Raw genomic sequence first — 7,500 nt, 5'->3', positions numbered from 1 at the left:
TTCAGAGCATGGTTTTGACGAGAGAAGCGAGAGATCACTTTCAGTTTCAGAGCATGGTTTTGATGAGAGAAATGAGAGATCAGTTTTCAGTTTCAGAACATGGTTTTGATGAGAGAAATGAGGGATCAGTTTCCAGTTTCAGAGCATGGTTTTGACGAGAGAAGCGAGGGATCACTTTCAGTTTCAGAGCATGGTTTTGGCGAGAGAAGTGAGGGATCACTTTCAGTTTCAGAGCATGGTTTTGGCGAGAGAAATGAGAGATCAGTTTTCAGTTTCAGAACATGGTTTTGATGAGAGAAATGAGAGATCAGTTTTCAGTTTCAGAGCATGGTTTTGACGAGAGAAGTGAGGGATCACTTTCAGTTTCAGAGCATGGTTTTGACGAGAGAAGTGAGGGGTCACTTTCAGTTTCACAGCATGGTTTTGACGAGAGAAGTGAGGGATCACTTTCAGTTTCAGAGCATGGTTTTGACGAGAGAAGTGAGGGATCACTTTCAGTTTCAGAGCATGATTTTGACGAGAGAAGCGAGGGATCATTTTCAGTTTCAGAGCATGGTTTTGACGAGAGAAATGAGAGATCAGTTTCAGTTTCAGAGCATGATTTTGACGAGAGAAGCGAGAGATCAGTTTCAGTTTCAGAGCACGGTTTTGACGAGAGAAGTGAGGGATCACTTTCAGTTTCAGAGCATGGTTTTGACGAGAGAAGTGAGGGATCACTTTCAGTTTCAGAGCATAGTTTTGATGAGTGAAATGAGAGATCAGTTTTCAGTTTCAGAACATGGTTTTGATGAGAGAAATGAGAGATCACTTTCAGTTTCAGAGCATGGTTTTGATGAGAGAAATGAGAGATCAGTTTTCAGTTTCAGAACATGGTTTTGATGAGAGAAATGAGAGATCACTTAGAGTTTCAGAGCATGGTTTTGATGAGAGAAATGAGAGATCAGTTTTCAGTTTCAGAGCATGGTTTTGACGATAGAAGCGAGGGATCACTTTCAGTTTCAGAGCATGGTTTTGACGAGAGAAGTGAGGGGTCACTTTCAGTTTCAGAGCATGGTTTTGACGAGAGAAGTGAGGGATCACTTTCAGTTTCAGAGCATGGTTTTGATGAGAGAAATGAGAGATCAGTTTTCAGTTTCAGAACATGGTTTTGATGAGAGAAATGAGAGATCAGTTTTCAGTTTCAGAGCATGGTTTTGATGAGAGAAATGAGAGATCAGTTTTCAGTTTCAGAGCATGATTTTGACGAGAGAAGCGAGAGATCAGTTTCAGTTTCAGAGCACGGTTTTGACGAGAGAAGTAAGGGGTCACTTTCAGTTTCAGAGCATGGTTTTGACGAGAGAAGTGAGGGATCACTTTCAGTTTCAGAGCATGGTTTTGACGAGAGAAGTGAGGGATCACTTTCAGTTTCAGAGCATGGTTTTGGCGAGAGAAATGAGAGATCAGTTTTCAGTTTCAGAACATGGTTTTGATGAGAGAAATGAGAGATCAGTTTTCAGTTTCAGAGCATGATTTTGACGAGAGAAGTGAGGGATCACTTTCAGTTTCAGAGCATGGTTTTGACGAGAGAAGTGAGGGGTCACTTTCAGTTTCACAGCATGGTTTTGACGAGAGAAGTGAGGGGTCACTTTCAGTTTCAGAGCATGGTTTTGACGAGAGAAGTGAGGGATCACTTTCAGTTTCAGAGCATGGTTTTGACGAGAGAAGCGAGGGATCACTTTCAGTTTCAGAGCATGGTTTTGACGAGAGAAGTGAGGGATCACTTTCAGTTTCAGAGCATGGTTTTGACGAGAGAAGCGAGAGATCACTTTCAGTTTCAGAGCATGGTTTTGATGAGAGAAATGAGAGATCAGTTTTCAGTTTCAGAACATGGTTTTGATGAGAGAAATGAGAGATCAGTTTTCAGTTTCAGAGCATGGTTTTGATGAGAGAAATGAGAGATCAGTTTTCAGTTTCAGAGCATGATTTTGACGAGAGAAGCGAGAGATCAGTTTCAGTTTCAGAGCACGGTTTTGACGAGAGAAGTGAGGGATCACTTTCAGTTTCAGAGCATGGTTTTGACGAGAGAAGCGAGAGATCACTTTCAGTTTCAGAGCATGGTTTTGATGAGAGAAATGAGAGATCAGTTTTCAGTTTCAGAACATGGTTTTGATGAGAGAAATGAGGGATCAGTTTCCAGTTTCAGAGCATGGTTTTGACGAGAGAAGCGAGGGATCACTTTCAGTTTCAGAGCATGGTTTTGGCGAGAGAAGTGAGGGATCACTTTTAGTTTCAGAGCATGGTTTTGGCGAGAGAAATGAGAGATCAGTTTTCAGTTTCAGAACATGGTTTTGATGAGAGAAATGAGAGATCAGTTTTCAGTTTCAGAGCATGGTTTTGACGAGAGAAGTGAGGGATCACTTTCAGTTTCAGAGCATGGTTTTGACGAGAGAAGTGAGGGGTCACTTTCAGTTTCAGAGCATGGTTTTGACGAGAGAAGTGAGGGATCACTTTCAGTTTCAGAGCATAGTTTTGATGAGTGAAATGAGAGATCAGTTTTCAGTTTCAGAACATGGTTTTGATGAGAGAAATGAGAGATCAGTTTCAGAGCATGGTTTTGATGAGAGAAATGAGAGATCAGTTTTCAGTTTCAGAACATGGTTTTGATGAGAGAAATGAGAGATCACTTTCAGTTTCAGAGCATGGTTTTGATGAGAGAAATGAGAGATCAGTTTTCAGTTTCAGAACATGGTTTTGATGAGAGAAATGAGAGATCACTTTCAGTTTCAGAGCATGGTTTTGATGAGAGAAATAAGAGATCAGTTTTCAGTTTCAGAGCATGATTTTGACGAGAGAAGCGAGAGATCAGTTTCAGTTTCAGAGCACGGTTTTGACGAGAGAAGTAAGGGGTCACTTTCAGTTTCAGAGCATGGTTTTGACGAGAGAAGTGAGGGATCACTTTCAGTTTCAGAGCATGGTTTTGACGAGAGAAGTGAGGGATCACTTTCAGTTTCAGAGCATGGTTTTGGCGAGAGAAGTGAGGGATCACTTTCAGTTTCAGAGCAATGTTTTGACGAGAGAAGCGAGAGATCAGTTTCAGTTTAAGAGCATGGTTTTGACGAGAGAAGTGAGGGATCACTTTCAGTTTCAGAGCATGGTTTTGACGAGAGAAATGAGAGATCAGTTTTCAGTTTCAGAACATGGTTTTGATGAGAGAAATGAGAGATCAGTTTTCAGTTTCAGAGCATAGTTTTGATGAGAGAAATGAGAGATCAGTTTTCAGTTTCAGAACATGGTTTTGATGAGAGAAATGAGAGATCAGTTTTCAGTTTCAGAGCATGGTTTTGACGAGAGAAGTGAGGGATCACTTTCAGTTTCAGAGCATGGTTTTGACGAGAGAAGTGAGGGATCACTTTCAGTTTCAGAGCATGGTTTTGACGAGAGAAGTGAGGGATCACTTTCAGTTTCAGAGCATGGTTTTGGCGAGAGAAATGAGAGATCAGTTTTCAGTTTCAGAACATGGTTTTGATGAGAGAAATGAGAGATCAGTTTTCAGTTTCAGAGCATGATTTTGACGAGAGAAGTGAGGGATCACTTTCAGTTTCAGAGCATGGTTTTGACGAGAGAAGTGAGGGGTCACTTTCAGTTTCACAGCATGGTTTTGACGAGAGAAGTGAGGGGTCACTTTCAGTTTCACAGCATGGTTTTGACGAGAGAAGTGAGGGATCACTTTCAGTTTCAGAGCATGGTTTTGACGAGAGAAGCGAGGGATCACTTTCAGTTTCAGAGCATGGTTTTGACGAGAGAAGTGAGGGATCACTTTCAGTTTCAGAGCATGGTTTTGACGAGAGAAGCGAGAGATCACTTTCAGTTTCAGAGCATGGTTTTGATGAGAGAAATGAGAGATCAGTTTTCAGTTTCAGAACATGGTTTTGATGAGAGAAATGAGAGATCAGTTTTCAGTTTCAGAGCATGGTTTTGATGAGAGAAATGAGAGATCAGTTTTCAGTTTCAGAGCATGATTTTGACGAGAGAAGCGAGAGATCAGTTTCAGTTTCAGAGCATGGTTTTGACGAGAGAAGCGAGGGATCACTTTCAGTTTCAGAGCATGGTTTTGACGAGAGAAGCGAGAGATCACTTTCAGTTTCAGAGCATGGTTTTGATGAGAGAAATGAGAGATCAGTTTTCAGTTTCAGAACATGGTTTTGATGAGAGAAATGAGAGATCACTTTCAGTTTCAGAGCATGGTTTTGATGAGAGAAATGAGAGATCAGTTTTCAGTTTCAGAACATGGTTTTGATGAGAGAAGCGAGAGATCAGTTTCAGTTTCAGAGCATGGTTTTGACGAGAGAAGCGAGAGATCAGTTTCAGTTTCAGCGCATGGTTTTGACGAGAGAAGCGAGGGGTCACTTTCAGTTGTCAAGGGGACGGGGTCAAAGCGTGCGGGCTGACCCATTAAAAACGAAAACAAAAAACAAACAAACAAAGAAAAAAAAACAAAAAACAAAAACAACAACAACAAAACAAAAAAAACACACAAAAAACAAACAAACAAATAAACAAAACCCGGAGAAGATGCCTGACGAACGCATGACCCCAACACGCTGATCGGGCCTTGAGAGGCTGGGAGATACTGAACAGCCATTATTTTTATTATTATTATTTAAAAAAAAATAGTATCGGCATTCATTTCTCTTTAATTCCTGTGTGTGTGTGTGTGTGTGTGTGTGTGTGTGTGTTTTCTTGATTATTTTGCATTTAATCAGCTGTAGGAATCAGATAAAAAAAAAAAAAAACACTAAAAAAAAACCCAACAAAAACGAACGTTTGTCAAACCGCATGGTGGACCACAACTCCCGGCCGAGAACAAAAAAACAAACAAACAAAACAACAACAAAAAAAAAAAAAAAAAAAAACCCCACAAACAAACAAAAAAATAAAATAAAGGCATTGAATTCTGCCGGAATATCGCTGTCGGATAAAACAAAAACAGAAACAAAACAAAAACAAAAACACAAAAACGTCCAACAACAACACACACACACACACAAAAAAAAGAACATCTATAAACCTGGAAGGCCGACAAAACGTGGATGCATGTGATGTCCACTTTGACATAAGGAGGAGAATTTTTTTTTTGTCTAATATCCCGTCAAACTTAATGGTGATTGTTTGTATACATCTGGTTAAGTATCAATTGTACAATTTGAATATTATCATTTGATAATGAATAAATGAATACTAATAGTTAAGAGAGGATGGCGATGTCTGGTGAGTTGATAATAAATAGATAAATACTAATAGGAAGAAAGGATGAGGATGTTTGGTGAGTTGATAGTAAATAGATAAATACTAATAGTAAGAAAGGATGAGGATGTTTGGTGAGTTGATGATAAATGAATAAATACTAACAGTAAGAAAGGATGAGAATGTTTGGTGAGTTGATAATAAATAGATAAATACTAATAGTAAGAAAGGATGAGGATGTTTGGTGAGTTGATAATAAATAGATAAATACTAAAAGTAAGAAAGGATGAGGATGTTTGGTGAGTTGATAGTAAATAGATAAATACTAATAGTAAGAAAGGATGAGGATGTTTGGTGAGTTGATAGTAAATGGATAAATACTAATAGTAAGAGAGGACAGGGGTGTTTGGTGAGTTGGTAATGAATAAATGAAAAAATACTAATAGTAAGAGAGGACAGGGGTGTTTGGTGAGTTGGTAATGAATAAATGAATAAACACTAATAGTAAGAGAGGACAGGGGTGTTTGGTGAGTTGATAATAAATAAATGAATAAATACTAATAGTAAGAGAGGACAGGGGTGTTTGGTGAGTTGGTAATGAATAAATGAATAAACACTAATAGTAAGAGAGGACAGGGGTGTTTGGTGAGTTGATAATAAATAAATGAATAAATACTAATAGTAAGAGAGGACAGGGGTGTTTGGTGAGTTGGTAATGAATAAATGAAAAAATACTAATAGTAAGAGAGGACAGGGGTGTTTGGTGAGTTGATAATAAATAGATAAATACTAATAGTAAGAAAGGATGAGGATGTTTGGCGAGTTGATAATAAATAAATGAATAAACACTAATAGTAAGAGAGGACAGGGGTGTTTGGTGAGTTGGGGTGACACAGAACAGATGGATGGAGGGTGAAATCAAAGATGAATGTTTGAATTATATAGGTTGTGTGTGTGTGTGTGTGTGTGTGTGTGTGTGTGATTATGTTTGTGGAACATCATATCCAAACGATCGTAAGATCAACCCTAACCATCCCAAGTCCTGCCTGTAACTTCCTATCTAACAACACGATATGATTTGAAACAGCAGCTCTCAAAATTCATCAATCGGTCTTTCTTCTGCAGCATTTTTTTGTTTTGTTTTGTTTCTTTGGTGGGTTTTTTTGTTTGTTTTTGTTTTTTGCTTTGCTTTTTTGTTTTTGTTTGGTTTGTTTTTATTTGCTAGACATCCTTCGGGATGATGATGAGAGACTGAATCACACTGCTTTGACCTTGTTATGGCCTAGAGGGAGACAGTAATCTGTTTACACACGCCAACACTCTATCGGCACACATGATGTGCTCAGCTGTCTACCAACAGTTCCATTGATCATACACAGCTCCCGTTTCAATATCATTGAGGAGAAAAGAAAAAAAAAGACTTCCAGCTAATTACGCTGATGGAAGTGACTGCCTGAACTAACGAGAAGACAGCCAGGCTTTCTGGGTAGAACCGTGCTCTGCGAATCCTGCCCACTTTGCCTGACAGGCATCGCAGATGCTCATTACTTCATCAGGGAGGTGGCAGTTTGGTTAACTCACTCAGTACGGCCACTCCTCTCTTCTCCTCTACACAGACCCCTCGGATGTCCAGTGGGTGTCTGAATGACCCAACCTTTAGCTTCCGTCGTCAGAATTGTGGTATTCTTTGTCAACATTCACCTCTTCAGTATAAGAGCGTTCCGCTTGCAATATTTTGATGATGGTAATTGGGATGAAACGCTGTTAACGTCGTCTCTTTCGCCGTTCGTATGGAGAGAGTTAAAACGCTCGTCTGCCAGTACAGAGTCCGTGGGGGTCTGGGTTCGAATCCCCGGTCTCACCCTTTCTCCCACGTTTGACATGTTGAAATCGAAGCGAGCGTCTGGTCGTACGGATGAGACGATAAACCGAGGTCCCGTGTGCAGCACGCACTTGGCGCACTGAAAAATAACCCATGGCAAGGAGAGTGTTGTTGTCCTCTGGCATAATTCTGTACAAGAATCCACTCGGATAGGTGCAAAAATATAATTAATTATATCATGTGTTCACGAAGTTGACTGGCTATCCAAAGTTGCGAGCAACAAAGGCGGTGGAGAGAATCAGAACGTGCAAAACAGCAGGCTTCGTTTTTTCGACTTCTTGATTCACAAATTTGGTTTTACTTTATTGTACATACGATGGCATTTCGTTGTGCAGAGTTTGGTAGTAGCAATGGAGACTATCAGCTGAAGAAATGGAGGTCACCACAACGTTTGC

General features: G+C 39.9%; 1 protein-coding gene across 1 annotated transcript in view; it reads right to left on the bottom strand.

The window, feature by feature from the left end:
- The window catches only part of LOC143277974 (vitamin D3 receptor-like), a 152,304-nt gene that overhangs the window by 16,751 nt on the left and 128,053 nt on the right, over positions 1 to 7,500 (bottom strand). The gene's annotated exons all lie outside the window — the stretch shown is intronic.

The sequence above is a fragment of the Babylonia areolata genome, chromosome 2, assembly GCF_041734735.1.
Source record: "Babylonia areolata isolate BAREFJ2019XMU chromosome 2, ASM4173473v1, whole genome shotgun sequence".
Classification (NCBI taxonomy): domain Eukaryota; kingdom Metazoa; phylum Mollusca; class Gastropoda; order Neogastropoda; family Buccinidae; genus Babylonia; species Babylonia areolata.
The sequence above is the reverse complement of the archived record's forward strand: the minus strand, read 5'-3'. Positions and strand labels throughout refer to the sequence as shown.